Here is a 16,914-nt window from a genome sequence, read left to right as displayed (position 1 = left end):
ACACTAAGCCGAGTCGTTTAAACTACGATGGTATCGCTGACCCATAAACTATATATCCAAAATCAAAGGTAGAGCACTACAGAGCGATAGATTTGTAGAAGACATGTCTTATCGGAACCCCTGTGCTTTCATGAGAGTACCTTTAGTATATTCAGCTATTGAGAAGCTTTCTTTTTGATGCTGTTTATGCGTGACAGGAATGCGAGTTTTTTGTCAAATGTTATTCCTGAAAGTTTGTGGTCATCTTCTACTGGTATGTGACTTGATTCAGGAAAAGGGTAGGGTGAGAGTGCAGTCCTCTTCTAAGCGAGAACAGAAATGCTATTGACTTTTGCGCGGAAAACTTAAACCCATTTTTATCTCCCCATGTCGTTAGTTTGTTTGCTGTCAGCTGTATTTGCCTCTCGCACGGTGTAACGCTAGAGGATGTGCAAGAAATCTGAAGGTCGTCGACATAGACTTAATGCATTACGGACTCTGGAATTATTGTTCCTATAGCATTCATTTTTACTATGAGCGCAGTACTTAAAATGTATTCCCGCGGCACACTGTTCTCTTCAGTGAAGTTGTTAGGGCGACACCGAGGCATACTTGGAATGAAGCAGCCTAAAAGCAGCCTGGTAAAAAGCGCACTCGCAACCACCAGACGCGAGGAGGTGCGGACAGTCCGTCCAGATCTGACAACAAACCTCTTGAACTGCGACAAAAGCGCACTGCTGCAGAAAAAAACTCACGCAGGACGCACCGGGCTACGGATCGGACTGTTTATAATCGACTGGACGCAGCAGCTCGCCAACACGCCAACAAACTCTAGCGCGGGCAGTGGGCTTCGCTCTCTTAAAGGATGGAAGACAGTAGCTCGCGGAGGTTGTTTACAACATTGCAGCGCATCACCGCACAAAAGGGGACTCGTATTGGCAAAAATAATGGGAGGGAGCAATGTAGAAGAACAAAGGGCAAAAGAAATCTCAGCAGAAGCGACCGGAATGAGCATGAGCAAAAAAAAGAGGTGCCCGCACTGCCGAGACCAAAAGGAACGTTACTACTGCTACCACGTGACCACAACCATATCCGAAAACCGTGCCATGTAAGCAATGTCCGAGAACTGCGTCCCGACGCAGTTCGTAGCCTGTTTTGAGAGAGCTAGCAACCTCTGACAGCATGGCTACAGCATCAGTGGGCGGAACCTCATTTTAACCCCTAGCTTTTGATCGAGCTTGTGAAGCTGCACAGATTTCTCCATGACAACAGGCAACGACATTTTAAAGACACCAAATCAAGGAAGACAGAAAGGTTCTGATCGCAAAAGAATTGGGCATAACTGGTGACTCCACTTTCGACTGGTGTGTTTTCGATGTTTCTAGAAAGTGATCATGAAACCATTTCAGGCGAGGCCGCAGGAAAGATATTTATGAATATTAAGCACTACTGGCGCTGGCTAACAAACCTGAAATATACTGCAAAGAAGTCGGGCGTCCGACGTCCCTAGTATTACACGGCTGTGTTTCGACATCTTAAAAAGCTTGATGGCGAAGTGTTTTGGAACGTGAAAAGGCCGATGGCGGGTTCGACACGAAATGTTGAACGCACGACATTATGCGCAACTTTAATACACGCCGCTATGTGTTTCAGGTTAAAATCAAATTTCGCGCTGCCAGAGCTGCGCTAGGATGACACCTAAGTGTAATTATCTGCCTAAAGGCTCATAGAACCCCTGACATTCGGCGCTTCTGTGCACGGAGTGGATTCGATGCATGATTTTCAGCAGTAGCCCTATGGATTTTAATGCGGCCAGAACGTATGCGCACATCGCGGGCACAGAATGAGATGGTAAAAAAAATATACTTAAACGGCACCTTGCTACAAAATTTGCAGTCGGCTGTTTTTGAAGGTGGTCTACAACTTTCGTATAAACACTTAATGAAAGCTTTCTGCTGTAGTGCGCTAACATTTCATTCGTTTGCGAGTAAGCTTTCGACGGCTAGAAAGCAACATAATGAGGTGCTTTACCCAAAAAAAATGTGATCACAACGCATTTAAGAAGCACATCATTTTTTTTTTTTCAGACCCAAAGTTCCCGACTCATCTAATGACGACGACGTGGCAAGGGTAACTGGAGCGTTCCTGAATGCAGTGCGCACAATGGCACAAAGGGTCGAACCTCACCGCTGCGACCTTTCTTTTTTCATGTCCAAAACTGCGAAAACTGACGACACATCAACAAGACAAGCTCAAGAAAAGATGTCGACCAGGACTGCTTGAAATGGAGTGTGAATGTGATGAATAAAAATGGAAAATAATGTCCTTCGTCTCTTCGTTTATAACGGGCGTACACAGGGAAGTATCCGTCAGTGCCTGTACTGCCGTCATTTAAGATTAAAAGAGCATGCACACCTAATTCTGGCGGCATGTGCTCTCTACAATGATGCGGAAGATATGCATGAATGACCACGTGATATTATAAATTTCTCTGCCATAGTGTATCAGTTTCAACAGCCGAATGATGACTGGTGTACACGTGTCATTATAGGTGATACGAGGCATGAAAAAAACTGCAATAAAAGCGCTGCATCTACATTCGTTGTCAATCCGTCTCTTGTGGCTGGCTGGCTACAGGCTCCGTGCACTGCAGTGGGACGAGCGCCCGTGGCACCATCTGGATAAAAGAGGGGGCGAAAGCTGGACGCAATTCTCTCGTTCAGTTTGCGATCAGCTAGGCGAATGGCAGGGCGTTTCCACCGAAGACGAAAGCAAAGTTCACAAATTGTGGGTAAGTCGACCTACTGCTGTGTTTACCAATGCCATAACAGATATAAAAACACTGCAGTCAAGGTGCCAAAGATAAAATTTTAGCGCTCTCCTTGGAGATCGTACGAAACGGAAAAGCGCGTGCATTGGATTCAAGCAGTGCGGCGTGCAAGGTGAGGACGGCCATTTTTTTTGGTGTGTGGGGAAGGTTCTGTCTAAAAAAAATTGAGTTTTTACTTGTTTCATCATGCCGTATCAACTCCGACGGAAAACCTTGCCAGCCGATGTGGCTTGAAAAAATAATATGCAGCGCGCACTTTGAAGGCAATGAGAAAAGTAGCATTGCTTGCAATGTCTTCATTGCCACCATATTCCCTCCGTCTTATGGGAACGGCGATGGAATGATGCCTAGCGAAAAAAACTGAAGAAATACCTCAGGTAAGCACCACTGCAGGAAAGAGAATGGCGGTGTACTACCTTAGTCACACATTTGTCGGTTCAAACAGATTAATACCGGAGTATGCAGCTTCCGTCTGGGACCCAGGCGTCGTTTCACTCATTAATGAGCTAGAAAGTGTGCAGATTCGCGCTTCTTGCTTTATTTTGTCTAACTATCATCGCGCTTCTAGCGTGACTGCCATGAATGCTTCCCTGTCATTGCCTCTTCTAACGGAACGCAGAAAAGTATTTCGGCTATGTTTCTTTGATAAGATTTTTCACTATAATATATATCTTAGACAGAAGCTTCTAACCCAACCGTCGTACACTTTATAACGCGTTGATCACCGTCACAAGGTAGGATTTCCATTAAGTTGCACCAAACACTGCCATGACTCCTTCATTCCAAGCACTTCTAACAGAATTGGAATCACCTTCTCCGTGGCATAGCTGAAATTAGAGATTCCATTGCTTTTTGTACAGCTGTTACTAACCTTTTTTGCTCCAATGTTTAACATACTTTTGCTGTCGTTTTTTGGTGCGTTTGGTTTCTGACAACTACTCCTTCGTTGTGTTGCTGCTGATTTTGATCTTGTATTTTACATCTTTTTGCGCAGTCGTTAACATTTATTTTATAATGACCTGTTACTTTCGTGTTATCTTTTTGCTGTATTGTGTTTTATTTTCTTTTGTCCCCCCCCACTCCCCTCTGCAATGCCCTTGGGCCCTGAGGGTAAATAAATAGACATTACGCTTGTTTTCTTTGGCGCATGACAGCACGCATTCTGATTTGAAGGTCTGAGCGTCGTGCAGCAGACAAGACGACTGCGGACAGTATGGACGATGATGCAGAGGAAAGTGCTTCGTCATTCCACGAACAGGAATGCTCACCAGACCCAGAATTCGAGGCACCATTGCTTTCCTATGAAGGTGTAGTAATACCAAATGGAATAAAGATTTTCAACATTCCAAACACCAGAGCTGCCACAGAACTAATTCCATCATGCACATGTGCTGCATCCACATTAACCTCCAGGCACTCACAATAAATGAAAGGTCTCACTAGCATTCCTCACAGGTGTCTGCAAAGTGGACTCCTGAATTGAAAGTTTAAAGGTGCAACCGTACAAGGCGGGCATTTACTTCATTCTTTCACGACCATCTTATAGTTTCTTCAGCATTGGGAGTGTCGGGCTGGGCGTTCTGTTTTTGATTGACTGGGCATCCAGTCCATACTTAACTCATTTATGATCGCCAAACAGATTAAAAACCTGATGTCTTCAAATGTTTGAAGCATATCTTTTGGGAACAAATATGAAAAGAAGCAGTAAAATTGGAGCGAAAGGAGAGAATAACACCAGGAGCAGTACTTGGCCACAATTTATCAGGCAGGGATGGATCCTTTTCAAAAAGGGTGGATCCTGTTAAAAAAGAAGCGAACAGATGAGAAATTTGTGCTACCATCGGAAGTGCCAGCCCCTCCAGTGGCATGGCTGATGATGGCAACACAGAGGAACTGCATTAGTGCGGCAACGCTTTTCTCACCATCAAAGTTTTTGTCTAATTTCCCAAATAAATAACGAGGAAATATGTTATCCCCTGTGTTACTGTACTAACATGTCCTGTCCTGGACTGCACGAATGCCCTTGCTGAATATGCGGCACTTTTGTCACAATTGTTGGCAGACAGACAGTGAATACGTGTTGGCAGACAGCCAATGAATACGAACATGTTTTATTTTGTTTGTGTACACAACGAAAAACTAAAAATTCAAAAGTAAACATTACTTAAAAAAAGAAACGCGCGTATCAGCAAACAGCATAAAACATTTACTGCTTCTTAGCATTTCATGCATGTTAACTTTGGGTCCAAAACATGATTGCATATTCGAACCTTTATCTTTATGCCCCGAGTATTGCATGTTGCCACAACGGCATGTTGTGGAGAGGGATCATGACACATGAAACTATATGTATTCAGGGAAGCCCGAAGACTTGAGTATCGCGTGCTACTTGAGAAAATGGGTGCAAGAAGGCAACGCATCACATAGAAGTATGCGACTGGGTTCATGTAAAATTCACGCAATCAGGTCGCAGTTGAGAACACAATATATGATATCATTTTTAAAGTAACTGCAGGAGGTCGTACCAGTGAGGTTAATGCTCCGACATACATATATATTGCCTTCGGATATGCTAGTTTTCCTTTCGATTATGCGATGTTCTTGCCTAGATAAGTGAAAACCACCTTTCATCAATCTGCCCCTGCAATGCCACTCATTGGGATTCATCGCTGAGTCTTGGAAATCGATCGACGCCATTGGCTGGAGTAAATCCTCTCAGCGGCATTCGGGGCCGCATTCTTGACTTGCACCCGGCTATAGGCAGGGTGCACAGATTTATTCTGACAATAGCTGTCTCCAGCGCTGCAGCTGATCAGCTGACTTCCAGTGTTCTGCAAACGCTGAACTGAGGATTGGGCGAGTTGGTGGTGATCCATCGTAAAAAACCAGCGCTACAGAACACGGACAGAGGACAAGGTGAAACAGATTGACGGCACTGAACTTACAACTGAATTTTATTCAAACGTAGGCAGTCAATTTATACATTTACGCAAACATGCGCAAAGGCGTCTTGTCGAACCCAAATACACTGTTGCCACTCACATGCGTAAAACTAGAGAAAACAAAGAAACAACAATGAACCATTCAAGGCACGTGTGCCATTGCCTCACCCTCCCTACCCAGAATGAAGCAAGCTCATTACCCTCCCTGACAAGCTCATCGAGGATTTCCTTACGCATGCCTCGCCCTTCCTGATGATGTGGAATGCTTCCGCGATCTCCCTCGTGCGCTGATCGTGATGTACAAACAGCACTTCCGTTTCAACAAAATACGGAACACAATCACACGTGAGGCAGTGTTGTGCTACGTTTCTATTATCTTTGCTGCTGACCGAATTGGCATGTTCTGTGAGGCGAATGTTGATACAACGCCCTGTCTGGTCGATGTACACACGGCCGCAAGACAAAGGGGTAGGATACACCACTCCCTTCCTACAGGCAACGTACTTGTTTCCATGTTTAATTTTGCAAACGTGCTTACTATCCTTCCCCTCGCGTTTCCTCTGCACTGCAGCCCCTACTTTTGCTAGTTTATTGGGAGCAGAAAGTGTTGTATGTGCATCACGATCAGCGCACGAGGGAGATCGCGGAAGCATTCCACATCATCAGGAAGGACGTGGGATGCGTAAGCAAAAACTCGATAAGCTTGTCAGGGAGGGAAATGAGCTTGCTTCATTAGAGAGTTTTATTATAGCGTATGTGCGCTTACGTACGCTATACGCAAGCATTTAGCGAGTGGTTACTGTGGAAGTCGCAAGAGCACTTTTAGTTTACCGTACAACAACCCGAACGCAACGATAGTTAAGGCCGCAGTGGCGCCATCTGGTGTCATAATGTAAAAACATTTTGTGTCTTATTTTTCGCGGTTAGCCAAGGCATTGGCCAAGCTGATCCAAGTCGTATCACGCAGATAGCCGGTTGCATGGCGTCCCCGATGAGTCGCGCACTGCGCAGTCGAAGCAGGGCCTAGCTTTCTTATGAATTTTTTTAGGTAACCGAACCAAGCAAGGTTTTTTAAAACGTCATGGTATGTACTACTATTCTCTCGGACCCCTACTGCCCTACAGCCGAAACAGCCGAAACGGCTACTTTTGGCAAGGCTATGACTACCTTGGCATAAAAATCCGAATCAAGCCAATCCACAGTCGGCGGTGTTTTGATAGGGTTAGGAACGGTGGAATCGTTACACTGAATCCAAAACAGTGCAAGTTTATCACTCATTCGTTCTGCTGTCAGCGAGAGGAGGCAAAGCGAATATCACACGTTTCATTTAACGGCAATGAATGCGCCTAAAAACTCAATAACATGACATCTGTCCGAAGCGGGCGACGTGGGCGCCGCCATGTTGACAACGCTATTTTTCCTCGCGTACGCAAAAGCACGTACGCTAAATTCGAGAAATAGCGTACGCAACGCGAACGTACGTAAGACATCGGTTCGAAATAGCGTTTGGCGCATGCGCAGTACGACTGACGCTATTTTATAGCGTACGCTATGCCTTTGCCTGTGTCTACGTACGCTATACTAAAACTGTCTATTATGGGTAGGGAGGGTGAGGTAATCGCACACGTGCCTTGAATGGATGATTGTTGTTTCTTTGTTTTCTCTAGTTTTACGCGTGTGAGTGGCAACAGTGTATCTGGTTTGACAAGACGCCTTTGCGCATATTTGTGTAAATGTGTAAATTGACTGCCTACGTGTGAATAAACTTCAGTTGTAAGTTAAGCGCCGTCAGTCTGTTTCACCTTGTCCTCTGTCCGTGTTAAGCGCTGGGTTTTTACGACGGATCACAACCAACTCGCCCAATTATCAGTTCTTCTGCAGTTAATTTTTTGTACCTGGGCTTCTATTATGTGTTGCAACTTGGACCTTTCAAACCCAGCTGTGCTGTCACCACTCATAGCCGTAGAGCGCGCACTGCTTCTTGGCATTGCTGCTATAATACCTACCCTCAGGACCTGCAAGCGCTTTGTGATTAGTTGCGACCTTCGCTGGGAAATACAAGGATATTCTGCAAAATCCTAAAGAGCGAATGGTGGCGCCAGGCGTGGTTCTTCAAGGACATGCTACGGACGAAGTGTGGGGGCCCCAACCCTCACCTGAACGTGCGGCGCTTCCGTGATTGATGTAGGACGACTGACCAACTTACGGACTTTCTGTGGAACGTCATCCGACCTTCTCTTCCCAAGCCGCCTAAACGACTTCCCCCGGAAGGGAAGCTTCTAGTCCTTGGTGACATCGACGTGGCTTCCGATCAAATGAAGAGTTTACGTCTTGGACTATTGCCTGGAACCAGGTATGAAAGTTGTTGAGAAATTGGCCTTCGCGCGTCACCTTGCGTTTAAAGCCCGCGTTGAGGAGGGACCCAGGTGTGTGTGTGAATGCACTGATGCGGTCGCTAGTAGCGGCAGTACGGATGGTCAACGCAACAAGTTCCGTTCTCTGGTTAACTATTTATGTGAAAATCGGCTGCGGGCCATGCAAGCCGACAAAGAGGGATTTTTTGTAGTACTTTCTGAACATGCTTTCGTTAAGAAACCACAAGAGGCGGTGGTAAAGAATTTTAGAATTCTTAAGGCCAAGCCATCTCGTTGTAAGCAGAAGGCATGGGATCTCCTTCAGAAATGTAGTCTAGAGGGTTTGAACAGGAAGGTGAAGGGCGCAAAATGTTCCGTACTGGAAATGTTCTTCACAGCCAAAACCCACAAACAGGATATCCCGTTCAGAACCATGGTTTCTGAGCGTAGCTCTTGACAGTTGATTGTTTCCACCTTTCTTTCAAGGCACCTATCGGCCCTTAAAGGGGCTGAGAAACATTGCTTGGGGGGATACCGGCTATACTTCAGGTGGACTCTTTGTCACACAGATGATGACTTACAGAATTACAGGAATCGATTCACACGAACGGAAGTTATTCAATGAAGAAATTTCAAAATGCAAGCAAACAAAACTCTGCCCTCAACTTGATTTTGGCGGGGCTTCCCACTCCTATTTCGCTCTCCCAATGACGGCACCTGGCGCAACCAATCAAAACAGCCTGCCAGAGCACGTCACGGAAGTTTGCACTCAATGGTTGCCTGCTCTCTGTAACTCGTTCTTGCTGAGACTGGCAGCATCGTTTCCATGCCAGAGCCCCTGGTGGTAAATTTTTGTTTTACTTGCTGTGCAGGGCTTTTATCTAAGACGAACAAGTTGTTTTTGTTGATCTAATATAAAACACCGACAGGTGACAAACTGTGTCTCTATTTATTCACACATTTTGCAGTATATTTGCTGTTTCTTAATCATCAAGCTCGCGCCAGGTGATGTCATATCCGCTGCTAAAACCCGCCACTGTGTGAGGACACCCTCAGAGCCTTGAATTTATTTTGGGGAGGACATTAAAATATTAAAAAACGTAATATAAAAGGTAATGCCGACGCTAATAGCACCATTGTAACTCACTGTATGCGGTCAACAGGCAAATAGTCAACTAAAATTGTGTTTCTTTGTACCTTTATTTATTTATTTATTTGTACATACTATCAGTCCTTAGCGGAACTAAGATAGGAGTGGGTACAACATCAAAATTTATAAACGCAGGCCAGTACGATAAAACAGCCAGTACCGTCAAACACAGTACACAAAATACAGTCAATGTGGTGTACAAATTATGTGCACTCCTGCGTTAAATATTTGCACATGAGGGTAGCAAATTGCTCTCGGGATTGGGCATTCACAACGTGCTTAGGAAGGCTGTTCCAATCGGACGATGTGGCAGGAAAAAAAGAGTATTTAAAACAGTCTTTAAAAAATTTTTCTACCTGGACGTGTTTATTATGTTTATTACGAGTGACGCGTGTTTTTGCTTCGTTAATGTATTGTTCTTTCTTAACCAAAACTAAACCATTTATTACACAATAAAACAGAGTGAGTCGTTTTTCTTTTCGTCTGTGGGAAAGAAGAGGCACATCTGCTTGGGCATAAAGAGGGGTCACTGAATCCATTCGTCGATACCGGGAGAAAATGAAGCGTAGCGCCCGTCTCTGTATCTGCTCAAGCTTACAGACAGACTTTTTGTGATATGGGTCCCATATTTCGCATGCGTAATCAAGTAAAGGCCGTACAAGCATCTTGTACGCTGTCAGTTCTGTGTCCGTAGAAGCCTGTTTTAGGACGCGCCTAATGTAGCCTAATCGCTTCTTTCCCTTCGCGACGATGTTGTCAATATGTTTTGCCCAGCTAAGATTTGAGGTGATGGTCACGCCGAGGTACTTGTATTCGGTTACTCTGGAAAGCGGGTTACCTTGCAAGTTATACACATAGTTCAGGGGCTCAAGCTTGTGAATAATTGTCATGCAAACTGTCTTGTGCGGGTTCAGTGACATCTGCCATTCCGTACACCAATTATCTATTTGGAGCAGGTAATCATTAAGCTGAATTTGGTCATTAACGGATCTAATTTCATGGTAGATAATACAATCGTCTGCGAATAGCCTCGCTTTTACTGGTGAATCTCGGATCATGTCATTAATGTATATCAGGAATAAGAGGGGGCCAAGAACTGACCCCTGGGGTACACCCGATCTAACTTCGCAACAATCGGACCTCTTATCCCCAATGACAACATACTGTCTGCGACCCCTCAGGAAGTCCTCTACCCATCGAACTACACAGTTATGTCCCAAAACAGTTTTTACCTTAATTAGAAGCTTTCTGTGGTTAACCTTGTCGAAGGCTTTTTTGAAGTCTAAGAATATAACATCCATCTGTCCCCTGCAGTCGATCGCTTTACAAAAATCATGACAACATTCCAATAGTTGCGTCACTGTTGACAAGCCCTCCCGAAAGCCATGTTGGTATTCACTAAAAAAATCATTGCGCTTTAAGTGCTGGCGAATGTGTTTTGATACAATATGCTCTAAAAGCTTACAACACACTGATGTTAGTGCTATTGGCCTGAAATTGGAAACATTAGCAGTGTCACCATCCTTAAAAACTGGGGTAACCTTACTAATCTTCGAGTCATCAGGAAGCGTACCTGTGGTTAAAGATTTCTTAAAATTATGAAGAGATACCTAGCCGTCCATTCAGCGTACCTCTTTAAAAATAAGTTCGGTATTTCATCCGGGCCTGCAGCCTTTGAGGTGTCTAGCTTCAGCAGTGAAGCCAGAATTCCCTCGTATGACACTTGCAATTCGTCTAATTCGGGTAAATTGTTATGCGACGTAAACTGTGTCGGTTCTCCGTCATCTGAAGTAAAAACACTTGCAAAGAATCCATTGAAAGCCTCCGCAATTTTAGCCTTATCCTCAGTGAGACCCTGTTGCGTTTTCATTTTTGTTATTGGTGTCTTGGATGCCGACAAGTGTCTCCAAAACGTTTGGGGAGATTCACGAAGATATTTACTCATTGTGATGTTGTAAAACTTATGTTTCGATTCTTTAATCGCTGACTTCAACCTTTCACGTAATGTCATTAAGTCATCAGGTAACGCCGGGTTCCCTGATCGCCGCAACCTTGCTTTACGTCTGGACACTTTTCTTTTTAGTTGAAGAATTTCTCTCGTAATCCACGGATTGTGGATACGTTTTTTCATACATTTCAAGGGTACATATTGTGTTATACATTTGTGAACAGTTTCTTTGAAAGTTAGCCATAGTTCATTTATGTGTGCGGACTCATCATGGCTTAGTTTGTCGAAGTATTCATAACGGTAGCTTAATTCGTCAAGTATGGTAGTGTCATCAGCTCTATTGAAATCCCTGTAGTATGTCAGGCGCTTTTGCGTACAAGAGAATGGACCCAACTGCAAAGTTATACTGACTAAGGAATGATCCGAAATTCCAGGCAGAATGGCAACTTTGTGCAGCCATGATGCTACATTGTCTGTTATGAAGACTAGATCCAGAACGGATCCACCATCACCGTGAACATGAGTAAGCTCCCTGACTACCTGTGTGAGCCCGCGGGAAAAACACATGTCAACAGCAGCTATCCCAGCTTCATTCTCCCGTGAACCCGGTTCCATTTCATCCCATTTTACATCCGGAAGGTTAAAATCTCCAGCAATAACAACATGTTTGTGCTGTGCGCGCAGGTCATAAAAAAATCGTTTAGCTGATTAATACTGTTTGAACCAGACCCAGGTGCACGATACACCGCCCCTAAAAAAAGCTCTTTTGTTCCTAAAAACATTTTACACCATAATGTTTCGATGTCGGTCATTTTGCCAATGAATGTGTAATTAATCGGCTTTTTAATGAAAATAGCTACCCCGCCCCCTCTGCTGCCACGGTCGTTCCTAAGCACGTTGTAACCAGGCGGGCATATTTCGGAGTCACGTACATCACCGTGCAACCAGGTCTCGGTCATGACAACAACATCAGGGTCATGCTCAATCAGCACATGTTCGAAATCAACACACTTATTTACAAGGCTACGAGCGTTAAGGTTCAGCAGCCTGAACACTCCGTTATGCGCGAGTCAATCCCCTGCGTGGTCGTGAGCCGCTGGCGCTTTATCGGGTAGCTGTTCTTTCACACGACAGCGCCGGTTTGTCGCTTCGTCCCACGCGTAAGTCACACCATTTATCTTAATCTTGTCGAAAACAAGTGTAACTTTTTTAAGCATGAAATGCTTTTAGCCCCCGTTGTCGGCAGTGTGGTGACGTCACGCCGAGACCGAGAGCCATCATCCGGGCACTGAAATCCACTCATTCGGGCACTGAAATCCACTCATCCGGGCACTGAAATTCACTCATCCGGGCACTGAAATCCACTCATCCGGGCACTGAATTCCAGTCATCCGGGCACTGAATTCCAGTCATCCGGGCACTGAAACGAGAACATCCGGGCACCGTACGAGACTTAACGAGATTTAACGAGACTCTCTAAGCCCTCCTACGCGACCGGCATGCAAGCGCCGGTTGGTCTCCAAACGAGACAAAAAATAACTGCTGCCAGTGCCTTCTCAATGTTTATCAAGATATCAGTGGAGCTGTGGGTTTGATAATGCATGGAATTATAATTTCCAATTTCTAATAACGTGCACAAAGCACATAAATGCCACGTTACACTTCGTTGTCATACGTGATCCGGGGGAGAAGCGCTGCGTTCAAAGGGCAAGGCATCGCGCCGAACGGGTGGTGGCGTTCCTCCCTTCCTTTACGGTGCGGTTCGGGTGTCCACCGAGATGGCAGAGAATTACTGCGCCATTTCCTTTCCTCAAAAAACCTTGCGTTCAAATGGCAAGGCAACGCGCTGAACGGGTGGTGGCGTTCCTCCCTTCCTGTACGGTGCGGTTCGGGTGTCCACCGAGATGACATTAGGCCCGTAAACATTTCATGCTTACTCTACTCTCGTTTACGGGAGAGGCAGAGATTTTTTCCATTTTTCCTATCGTTTACTGCGCTGCTCCAAAGACGTTGTCGTTTTCTTCTTACTTCATATGGAAAGTCTTCGTCAATAAAGACCTTTGTTCCTTCCAGTCTGGTCCGGTAGCGCAGTATTTCTTTCTTTTCGTTACAATTTCCAAGCCGCACAATGACTGGTCTCGTGTTTCCCGTAGAAGGCTTTCCAATTCTGTGTACCCATTCTGCACTCGTCACTGCTACGTTCAGTTTCTGCGCGAAGATGCCCGCAATCACTTTCTGCTTCAATTGTTCCTCGGTTTCATTTTGTACCTCAAGAGTGCCCCGGATCACCAAGTTCTTACTGCGGCTACGATGTTATTGACCCGTTCCTTATTGCCAACTCCGAAGCCCTTACAAACCTTCTCCTGAAGGAGAATCCTGCCACGTGCCTGGGTTTCAGCATTGATGTTGTTGACCTGTTCTATTGGCTCCCACATGCTCAACTTATGCAGTACGTTCAGGGGTGCATCACAGAAGACAATGATGAATGCAGTTTTCAAAAAAGATGTGGGATTAGTACTGCGTCCTTCATGCAACTGTTGGTTTTTTACCTCAACAACACGTATGTAGTGTGGGACGGCCAAGTTTATCTGCGAAAATCTGGGGTCTGCATGGGGTCTAAGGTAGTCCCCATTCTAAGTAACATTTTTCTGGGCAGAGTTGACAGACTAGAGGAGGAAAAGCTGGCCGGAAGCGGCACTCGCGTTTTCCGCTATGTCGATGATTTTTTGGTACTAGCGAAGTCTCCAAGCCCTGGTTGCGCGTCTCACGTCCTTGATGTTTTTGCCCGCAATAGGTCAGGACTAGATTTTACACATGAAGTGCCTCAACAGGGATCCTTGCAGTTTCTAGATTTCAAATTAACCTTTGAACCGAATCATGTCTGTTGGTAGTACTCCCCTCGGAGCGCGAAACCGTTGCTCAACTATGGCTCCTTTCATTCTAAAGTTGTAAAAACAGGTATTGTTAACAGCCGCCTAGGTATGGCTGTGAATAAATCATGCCACCATAGGATGGGAAACAGCCTCCTCACGCAGGCAAGCAGGTGCAGGGTACCCGGAGGCCCTTATCGTGTCCTGTGCTGAAAAGATGTCCAAAAAGGTGAAGGCATCCGGCCACTCCTCAGAACTTAATACTGGTTCTAAAGAAAGGAATGTGGCTTTATGCCGCACACTCACGCCCTATCTCACAGGCTAAGAGAGTAGGGGCTCGATACAGAGTAAGCCAGCTTTTTCTGCTTCCAGTAAACTAGGAAAAGTAGGGGCTGCAGTGCAGAGGAACCGCGAGGGGAAGGATAATAAGCACGTCTGCAAAATTAAGCATGGAAACAAGTACGTTGCCTGTAAGAAGGGAGTCGTGTATCTTATCAATTTGTCTTGCGGCCGTGTGTACATCGGCCAGACAGGGCGTTGTATCAACATTCGCCTCACAGAACATGCCAATTCGGTCAGCAACAAAGATAATGGAAATGTTGCACAACACTGCCGCACGTGTGATTGTGTTCCATATTTTGTTGACACGGAAGTGGTGTTTGTACATCACGATCAGCGCACGAGGGAGATCGCGGAAGCATTCCACATCGTCAGGAAGGGCGAGGGATGCGTAAGCAAATCCTCGATAAGCTTGTCAGGGAGGGAAATGAGCTTGCTTCCTTCTGGGTAGTGAGGGTAAGGTAATGGCACACGTGCCTTGAATGGATGATTGTTGTTTCTTTTTCTCTAGTTTTACGTGTGTGAGTGGCAACAGTGTATCTGGGTTTGACAAGACGCCTTTGCGCATGTCTGTGTAAATGTATAAATTGACTGCCTACGTGTGAATAAAATTTAGTTGTAAGTTCAGCGCCGCCAGTCTGTTTCACCTTTTCCTCTGTCCGTGTTCTGAAGCGCTGGTTTGTTACGATGGTTCTGGAAAGGGTTCATTCCTAGAGGAGGCAGTGACTGGAGCTATTCAAAGCACTGCGAATGATGCAAAACGCTCAGACGGCAGCCTGTGCACCGGGATTTCACAGCATTTCGCAGAACCAAAAGCGACAGCATGCTTCTGTCATCGCCGCATAGTTCTCGGAAACCGGCACATTGACTCACAGCCGTACGAACGAAGTCCATACCTTTTCTTAAAGCTTCTTAGCACCGCTCCCCGTCCACATTCTTACTTTCCTTCCCGCCGTGCGTCTCAACTTAGGCTGCAAACCAAACTATCAAAACTCGTCTGCGTAGCATGGTGACACGACTTCACCAGAGCCGACTCAAGGCAGAGGCGAGCAATGGCGCGTTTTACAGTTTTTAATGTGCTGATATGTAATGCAATAGCTCCTTCTGGGCTCGAGGGAAGTAAGCACAGTTTTAGCCAACTTCCAAAAAGAGGGGAGGGGTTGGTGTTCACTCATGAGCCTCCTAAAGGGGGGTGCTTACAGTTTTGGATATGTGACGCCACCAGTGCCACAGAGGCAGTCCAAAGTGGTGCGGAAAACGCTTTCTCCTCTACGCACTTTAGACAGTCAAAGTGCGCCCTGAATTTTGCCTTACAGATCACAACATTCAAAAACTGTAAAACGCGCCATTGCTCGCCGCCTCTGCCTTGAGTCGGCTCTCGTGAAGTCGTGTCACCATGCTATGCAGACGAGTTCTGATAGGCAAGTTGTCGGTTGGTTTCGGCGGGGTTCCCATGCACGGTTATCACAGCAGTTGCTGAAGCCCTCCTAAGAAAAATCAAGTGTGCGATGTTTCAGAAGTCGACTGAACCGATCAAACTGTCCGTGAGACCAGAAGTGGTGCCTTATGTGCACAGGGTCGCGCTTAATGTGAAGAAAGTGGCAAAGCGACATGGCGTGCCTGCCGTGTTTTCTGCCCCACGAAAGCTTGGCTAGCTATGCGCGCGCATTTGGAGCGATAAAAAGAGCTCCTGCAACAAAAAGCATGGCAAGCAGTACGTGAAGTGCTGCGCTTGTATGGTGCATGAAATACCACTGACCTGCGGAAAAACCTACGTGGGCCAAACAGGACGGTGCGTTAACGACCGCGCGGCTGAGTACGCACGATCGCTAACAAATCTAGGAGGTGCACATCTTTCGCAGCACTGCGCTCAGTGATTCGTGTGTAATCGTGCGGCAGAACATGGGCCGGGGCAAAAAAAGATGCCAGCAATGCAAGAAGTGTGAGCCACGGCTTCGTGTATCGCCCGTCTTTCGCTGTATCCAAAATTTTATCACACTTCCGATCATGAAACTGCCCCGATAACACGCGCTCATCGCTTTTCTCGTCATAGTCACCCTAACGCCGTCTACCCTGAACGGGCCCGCACCGAAACATATAAAATGTCATTTTTTCTTCGAACAGCCAATGACTGGAATGACCTTCCATCCGAAGTGGCGACCATCATCAATCGTGTTCTATTCAAAACCGCCATTGAAGACCATCTGTGTTCGTATTAACTTTTTTGTTTGCCCACCCCTCATGTAATGTCCCCTGTGGACCCTTGAGGAAACAATAAATAAAATAAAATAAAGATTCTGGGCAGGAGTGGAGATACGAAGGCTCGGGAGCTTTTGGAAGCATTCGACATTAGGAAGAGGGGATTAGATGGCGTGAGTGATACCTCGGTCCGCCTTTTCAAGCCTGAGATATCATATCTTGAACGGTTTTGTTGATGCCTGTTGTACCGGTGCGTTTTTTGCGCATGCCTTGAATTTTCTATATATTTGCTAGCTTTGCAGT

This window comes from Amblyomma mixtum, chromosome 2, assembly GCF_055824585.1.
Source record: "Amblyomma mixtum isolate Tamu chromosome 2, ASM5582458v1, whole genome shotgun sequence".
NCBI lineage: Eukaryota > Metazoa > Arthropoda > Arachnida > Ixodida > Ixodidae > Amblyomma > Amblyomma mixtum.
Note: the sequence above shows the minus strand (reverse complement) of the source record.